At 45.7% G+C, this 7,612-nt stretch overlaps 1 non-coding gene across 1 annotated transcript; it reads left to right on the forward strand.

Moving 5' to 3' along the window:
• The first annotated feature begins 4,738 nt into the window (after nucleotides 1-4,738).
• Nucleotides 4,739-4,813, forward strand: Trnat-ugu. Its single transcript has one exon. It is a non-coding gene; the product is annotated as a tRNA-Thr (tRNA).
• The last annotated feature ends 2,799 nt before the right edge of the window (nucleotides 4,814-7,612 follow it).

A 7,612-nucleotide genomic window follows, 5' to 3' on the forward strand; every position in this document is an offset into this window, starting at 1 on the left:
TCCTTGTTAGTGTTCATTGCTGAACATTCAGATGCATACAGACACTCTGGCTTAATCACAGTGTTGTAGTGTCTTATTTTTGCGTTAATTGATACTGACTTCTTGTTGTACACATTCTTTGTTAGCTGGAATGCCATTTCCATTTTTCTTGTTCTTGTTTTATTTCCTTCTTTATCTGAAGCATTGGGCTGGATGATTTCCCCTAAATATTTGAAATTAGAAACCTTCTTTATCTGTCCATACTTTGTAATCATATTGTTCGGTACCTCTTTTACATTGGTTAGGTACTCTGTGTTTTCAAAGGAGATTTTCAGTCCTGCTTTTTCTGCTGTTTCATTCAGAATATGCTGGGTATTATTATGGTTAATGATTTCTTGAAATCAACCCAGTTTTTCATACAATTTATCTTATCTCCCTCTCTTTTTTCGGGTAAAATATCGGGACGAAAAGTTACATATGGACAAAACTGATGAAATATTGTCGGAGGTTGAGTAGACCTACGAATCGCTGTTCCACAAAAACTGCATTAGTATAGGATAAGAAGTTCATACACTAACTATTTCTGGTTCAATAATATTCAAAATTTATTGCGACATTTGTAACTGTAGGAAAACGCACTCTGGATAGTTTATGAGCTGTTGTCAGAGCAGGTGCAGGCCCCTACATTGTATTTCCTCTTATATCCCCTTGCCAGTAATCACACAACGAACTACTGTTGCTGAGCTGCTTTTGTCAGACGTTGCGGAGAATATCGTTTTAGCTTCACACCGCTGCAAGTAATCCACTTCTCCAGCGATGTTAGCGCATCATTCTAAAACAGGCGCAGAGAGCAGTCGTGTGTAAGCAGCGAGGCAACAGTATAAATCGACCTTTCAGTACCGGACATACCCGCTCTGTAGGACTGACTGACTTCTCACCGCTAGATGGAAGCCTGCCGTTCATTTTAGGGGCCGATTGGTTTATGTTTCTCCCTAGGTTCTACTGAGGTTTTGTATAATTGAGTGAACGAGTGTAGACGTTAGGCAGCCTCTGTGGTGAGGCGCTGCCCCGGTGCCTGGAGAGGCCGGCGCCTCGCGGCTGTGTCCTGGCGTAGCGGCCTGGGGCGTCGCAGCAGAGTCTGTCACCGCGAGGACACACACACGCGCACACACACGCGCGCCACATATTGATGATGTATGGGAGGCATCAGGGTGAGCGATGGCGGCAGGCGACCGGCATTTGTCTCCGGCCGGCCGCGGGGGGCGGCCGTCCCAGACAGATCGGCCCAGATGCGGTCCGCCGTATGTCAATACAGCCAGGGAGGCCCCAGACCCCACTCCCTCTCTCCGCTCCCCCCTACCCCCCCCCCCCCCTAACTCTGTAATTACCCGCGGCTGGCCTGGCCTGCTCGGGTCCTGGGAAACGCCGGACGGGTCGGGGTTTCTCTGACTGCTTACTTCGACCTAACGTAGTGGCAAACTACCACCAAACACCAAGAACAACGCTTGAACCACTTTGTGGTATCGATAGCAACGATGCCACGGCGTAGATGTAAGTTCATAAGTTGGCACTACGAGACACCGACGACAACGCCCTCTAGCCGGCGCTGTGGAGCCCTACGAGCATCGCTCCGGATTCATCCGAATCATCAAGAGCAGACGTTCTTGAAACATCACTTCAACTTCAGAGGGTGTTGGCTTGCTATTGAGGCTTCGCACCTCAGTGCAAAGTTATGTATTCAGTCAATATTGTGATATAGCAAAACCATTTCTAAGAGCAGTATCGAGATATTTTCATCTTTTCCTTCTCCTACTCACTTCCTACATTCGGCCTAACCTTCAGTTTACAGGAGCAGACCCACACGCCACCTTCCAGGTGGGATACAAAACACTTAATACCGGAATAAATTTATATTTGAAAGAAAAAATGTAATATTATATTCTGTAGCAAACAGTGAAGTCCACAAGCTCAAATCTGAGATACGTTTCACCTGTCAGGTAGAACTGGGTATGTCGCATATACCCGACAACAGGTATAAGAGAAACTAAACACTCACACTTCATTTATAAAGAATTTTTATTTAACGTTTTGACGATCCACTGATGGGATTTACGCAGTCAAATATAAAAAAAACCGTGGTATACATTTTAAATAATTATATGTAATAGAATACTGCCTTGTTTATGAAATTTTCAGAAACAGTCTATTCTCTTGTTTAGACACAGATGAACTTTGCACTTACTACACTTGAATACTGTCTGACCTCAACAATTAGTTCTTTTACATCTTTGCCTTGTGTCTGTACCATGAGGCCAATGAACCAATACATCAATTCGGGTGGATCTAACTGAAAGCGGTTTTGTTGGACCCTGATGTTTCTTTCATTGTAGTTCTGCCTCTGTACTCGCTAAAGGCCTATCTCTGTTTTTATTTGTCATATCTTTTCCCTGTTTGTGGAGTGCCTCTGCTATTCTGAATATGATCCGTAGTACATTATTTTGTCTATTTCGGAAAATTTTGAAACTGTCACAGCTGCTAGCTGCATATGGTACACGATCTTTCTAACATGATGATCTCCATTTGCATTTCGTGATGCATAAAACGTCAAGAAACCATCGGTATTAAAATAAAATCTTCCAGGCATTAGAAGTTCATTAGAATTTTCATATCGCAATAAATTTAATATGTAAAAACAGTGTTGACATATGTTCATATGAATTATTGATATCTTGTAACAAATTAATAATGACTGCAAATGGTTTGTGAAGTATTCTGGCGGTACATATCAACCGAAATATTTGCTTTCACTTCACTTGATTTCATCTCTTGAATGCGCTCACGAAGATACCGAACGCCTAGTGATGCTCATTTTACACATTTTTCACTTGCACACGCAACCAGTTTATCACAACAAAATGTGATTTGCGTCACGTTATATATACGCTATCACAAAGACATAATTTTCGGAACTGAACTTACCTCTGTATTTAGCTGTAATGGTCAAACAGTGGCAACAATTTCTCGTGTGGGTGTGTGGAGAACAAAGGCACGAACGGCAAATTGCTCTATAAGTACGATGCCCGAAACACTCAGAAGACGGAAGCACATGTCAGAGGTGTTAGTAACCTCGTCTTCGTGCAGAATCTACATCTACCCTCAGTGATACTCAGAAACAATTAACTCCCTATTTATTAGCCTGGCTTTCGTATGATGCCAATTCGAGACAGCGGGCATTAAGAGGTTAAAATAGAGACACACAATAGTGGCCAATTCCAACTACGTCCCGAACCGTCGGCACTTACAGCGGAGGTCACTGCAATAATGGAGGGACTCAAATATGCTGACGGTATAGGTAAACATACAGTCACTGTTGTGACAGAGTTGTGATCTGGTCTGCAGTTCATACGGAGTCACGTAGTCAATAACACCAAAATTACTTGGTGAACCAGACTCTATAGCGGCACAGCAGCGTCGTACCAAGAAAATCTCCGTGCTGTGGGTAAAGAAACACCTTGGTATGAGCGCCAACGAAATTGTTGACGCTTTGGCTAAAAGTGCGTTCTACTATGGAGGAAAGACGTATGATAATCGACGTTATACGGACCTCCTGCGAGACGTACGGTGATAGGTCAGAACCTTGTGGAACAATAAGTGGCGCTATCGCACGAACAAAGGGGACGACATTACGCAGCTGTATCATCAAGTATCCCTGCACGACCGTGAAACTCCCTTGGTATCTATCACACAGGAAGTTTGTGAGTTCGACGTTCCGCGTACGCTTTAGCCACGGACGGTTCCAACTGCTGCACCCCTACCGTCTACAACTGACTGACTCTCAACCATATGATTCTGGCCTGGAGGAGGACATCGGTCACATAAATTCGGCTCCGTACCGCGACCCGACGCGACAACCAAATTGCTGTAGTGTTTGATACTTCGTGCATAACTTTCTCCTCGCAGCATCTGATGTGTCTCTTTTACATAACTTTTTGGCGGCTGAACGTATCACGATTTATGTGTTATGTGCTCAAAGAAATATTCTATGAGAATCTTGGATGTATCTGGTGTGTTATTGGATACGCCTTTCAATTTGTAACAATAATGTATCGAAGGCCACAAATAAATAAAGAACTAAAAAAAGCCTAGTTTAACAGTCACAAATGGTCGGGAAAAAAACCATGAAGGTAAAGTTCGAGACATTCGAGTTCTGTCTGAGGCTTACCGAAAACTATATGTGACGGTAGTATCTGTTCCCGAAAGAACAGTTACCGTGGATGACCATGTAGCTTTGCTAGAAATGAAATGATAATTAAATGGACACCCTAGCTGCAAACAGGCGTTGATGTACTTCATTGGGGACATGTTGAAAATGTGTGCCCCGACCGGGACTCGACCCAATGAAGTACATCGACGCAATGAAGTACATCAACGCCTGTTTGCAGTTAGGGTGTCCATTTAATTATCATTTCATTTCTAGCAAAGCTGCATGGTCATCCACGGTAACTGTTCTTTCGGGAACAGATATTACCGTCACATACAGTTAAAATATGGCTTCCCGGCCATTGACCATCTTGTGTGAACGCACACGCTATGCCCGAACTCGTACGGGACTTGGTAGATTAATCTGCCACGAGTAATGAGTATGATGGGCAAACATCTATTAGGCGCACTACGAATGTAGTGGTGTGGACATGTTGGGAATGTGGATCTCACGGGGAGCGTGCAAGGGATAAGTCCCTGAGGACGCAATATCCTATGTGCCCTCGGTGGCTCAGATGGATAGAGCGTCTGCCATGTGAGCAGGAGGTCCCGGGTTCGAGTCCCGGTCGGGACACACATTTTCAACATGTCCCCAATGAAGTACATCAACGCCTGTTTGCAGCTAGGGTGTCCATTTAATTATCATTTCATTACCGAAAACTGTTCTTCTCGAGTTCCTTTCGCGGCTGTATCAAGGGAGGGGAGGGAGTGAGGGATGAGGGGTGGAAGTGCAAGTGGTACACCATGTACCCTCCCCCACACGACATAAGATAACTTGCCAAGAACAAATGTAGTGTCTCCTGTCCAGAATACGTTGTACAAGGAAACTGTTGTCATACTTTATGATGGTTTCTGTGTGTCATTTTTGAACGACCCATGTGTTCCCCTCCTTAACTACCGAGCAAGGTACTACAGTGGTCAGCACACCCTCTTATTCAGCCGGACGACGGTTCATATCCCCGTCCAAACATTCAGATTTAGTCTGATAATCTATCGACGGCAGTAGGACAGCAGCCGGCATGACGTACTTGAATAATGGTAACTGAAACCAACAGCTGCATTGTAATCCAACGTTTATTGGAGGATTAAAAGGAAATTAGTATTCCCGTCGACAACGAGGTGATTAGAGACGGAGCACAAGCTCTTGTTATGGAAGCATGGAGAAGGAAAACGGCTGTGCCCTTTCGAAGGAACCAGCCCGGCATTGGCCTTAAGCGATGTAGGAAAATCACGGAAAACCTAAATCAAGTTGGCCAGACGTAGGTTTGAACCGTCATCCTCCTGCATGCGAGTCAGGTGTGCTAACCACTGCGCCAGCTCGCTCGGCGTCGTTTATTCAAAACTTGCTACCAGTTTCGAGGTCGAAAAGCGTCATCTTCATGCCCCAAGCGTAATCTGGCATGAACGTACAAACCACAAAGACATGTTACGCCAGCACCTACAACAAACAACGTCGAGTTAAGCGGGACCAAATCAACTGCATTCCTAATTTCCAGTAACAACCTAATCAGTGGTTACACGACAGAGTTGTTTCCGCTGATTCATTGTGCAGTCCCCACGATTCATTACCCACTGCAATCGTAACGGACGATGTCGTTGTGTTATCGTCGGAACACACAGTGGTCGTCTGCTGCGGAGCCGCGCGGACAACAAAGTGTGTTGAACAGTGTGCACCAAAACGCGCCTGCACAAGCACTGCGCTCTGTCGTCACATCTGCTACGGACTGCACCTGTCACTGTGTACAGAGCGAGCAAGCATCCCACCTCCACGGTCTGTGACGAGAAGTAGACCATCAGTAGTTTGTCCTGTACATGCCATAGATACTCGAAGAGGCTCACCATTTCCGAGATGCTCGATCCCACGCAGCAGACGATGAGAATCTGCCCTTTGACAACGTCTTTTATGTCCGTGGATTTCCTCTTTCGTCGTCGTCAGAATGAGTCCCTGTTCGCCTCTGCTCGGCTTACTTCCTCTCCACACCGGATCGCGCATTCAGAGTCACCCTGGGCAGTGGCCACAATGTTGTGGGGTCATCAGTGTATTATGTCTGAACTTTAGTGTCCGTATAAGTTATTCACAAATTTCATATTTGCTGTCTTGAAGAATTTCAAAGACTGTAGTGCATTCAACATTGCCAAAAGGTTTCTCTGAATCTAAAAATGGTATAAACGTATTGTATTGTATTGTATGTTAACCGGGGGCCTAGAAACGACGGAGAGGCTCCGTCCCCGCCGCAGCCGCAGTGGTCCACAACCCCACGACGACTACGGTGGTCCACTTCACCCCTCCGCCGCCCCACACCGAACCCAGGGTTATTGTGCGGTTCGGCCTCCGGTGGACCCCCCCAGGGAACGTCTCACTCCAGACGAGTGTAACCCCTATGTTTGCGTGGTAGAGTAATGGTGGTGTACGCGTACGTGGAGAACTTGTTTGCGCAGCAGTCGCCGACATAGTGTAGCTGAGACGGAATAAGCGGAACCAGCCAACATTCGCCGAGGCAGATGGAAAACCACCTTAAACCCATCCACAGACTGGCCGGCTTACCGGACCTCGACACACGTTCGCCGGGTAGATTCGTGCCGGGGACCAGGCGTTCCTTCCCGCCCGGAAAGCCGTACGTTTGACCGAACGGCTAACCGGGCGGACCGATGTTAATGTAAGTTCACCTTTCTTTAGCCTATCTTCCAAGGTAAGTCTTAGGGTCAAGATTGCCTCGCGTGTTCCTACATTTCTCCGAAGCGTCCCTTAGCTCACCTTCTATCATTTTCTTCCATTATTTTGCAATTGAGTAGTGTCAGTGTTTTGTAACAATGACTTAGTAGACTAGAAGTGTGGTGAAAAAAGAGTAAAACGTGGTTATAATTAAACTTTCGCTACGGTAGGGGGCCCTCATAAAAAAGGAGTAATCTTACGACAACGAAACTTTGTGAAAACTTTCGTGAGGATGTGTGGTAGAGAGGTAACGTATAAAACAATTAAAAGAAACACATTTTAATGTCCACATAAGAGGATAAAGTTTGTTAATTGCGCGCCACGCTTACGTTCGAGGTTACAAACGTAGCTCAAAGTAACTACCATCTCCCTCCACGACAGCCTGGAAACACACTAGAGATTGCTCCACTGCTGCCGAAACATCTCAGGTGCGATTTTGGCTACCTCTCTCGCTATACTCATGTTCATCCTCTCGAGTCCGTTAGTGCGCAGTTAATAAACTCTGTCCTTTAGGCCTTCAGATAACTCCACAGCTACAAATCACAAGGGTTCAAATCCAGTAATTTGGCGGCAACGCAGCTAGGAACGATCGGCCAATGATTCCGTTTTTCCAACTGTCTTACAGAGTAACCGAGTGACCTCACCAGCAACGTGTGACGG

The sequence above is a fragment of the Schistocerca americana genome, chromosome 6, assembly GCF_021461395.2.
Source record: "Schistocerca americana isolate TAMUIC-IGC-003095 chromosome 6, iqSchAmer2.1, whole genome shotgun sequence".
NCBI lineage: Eukaryota > Metazoa > Arthropoda > Insecta > Orthoptera > Acrididae > Schistocerca > Schistocerca americana.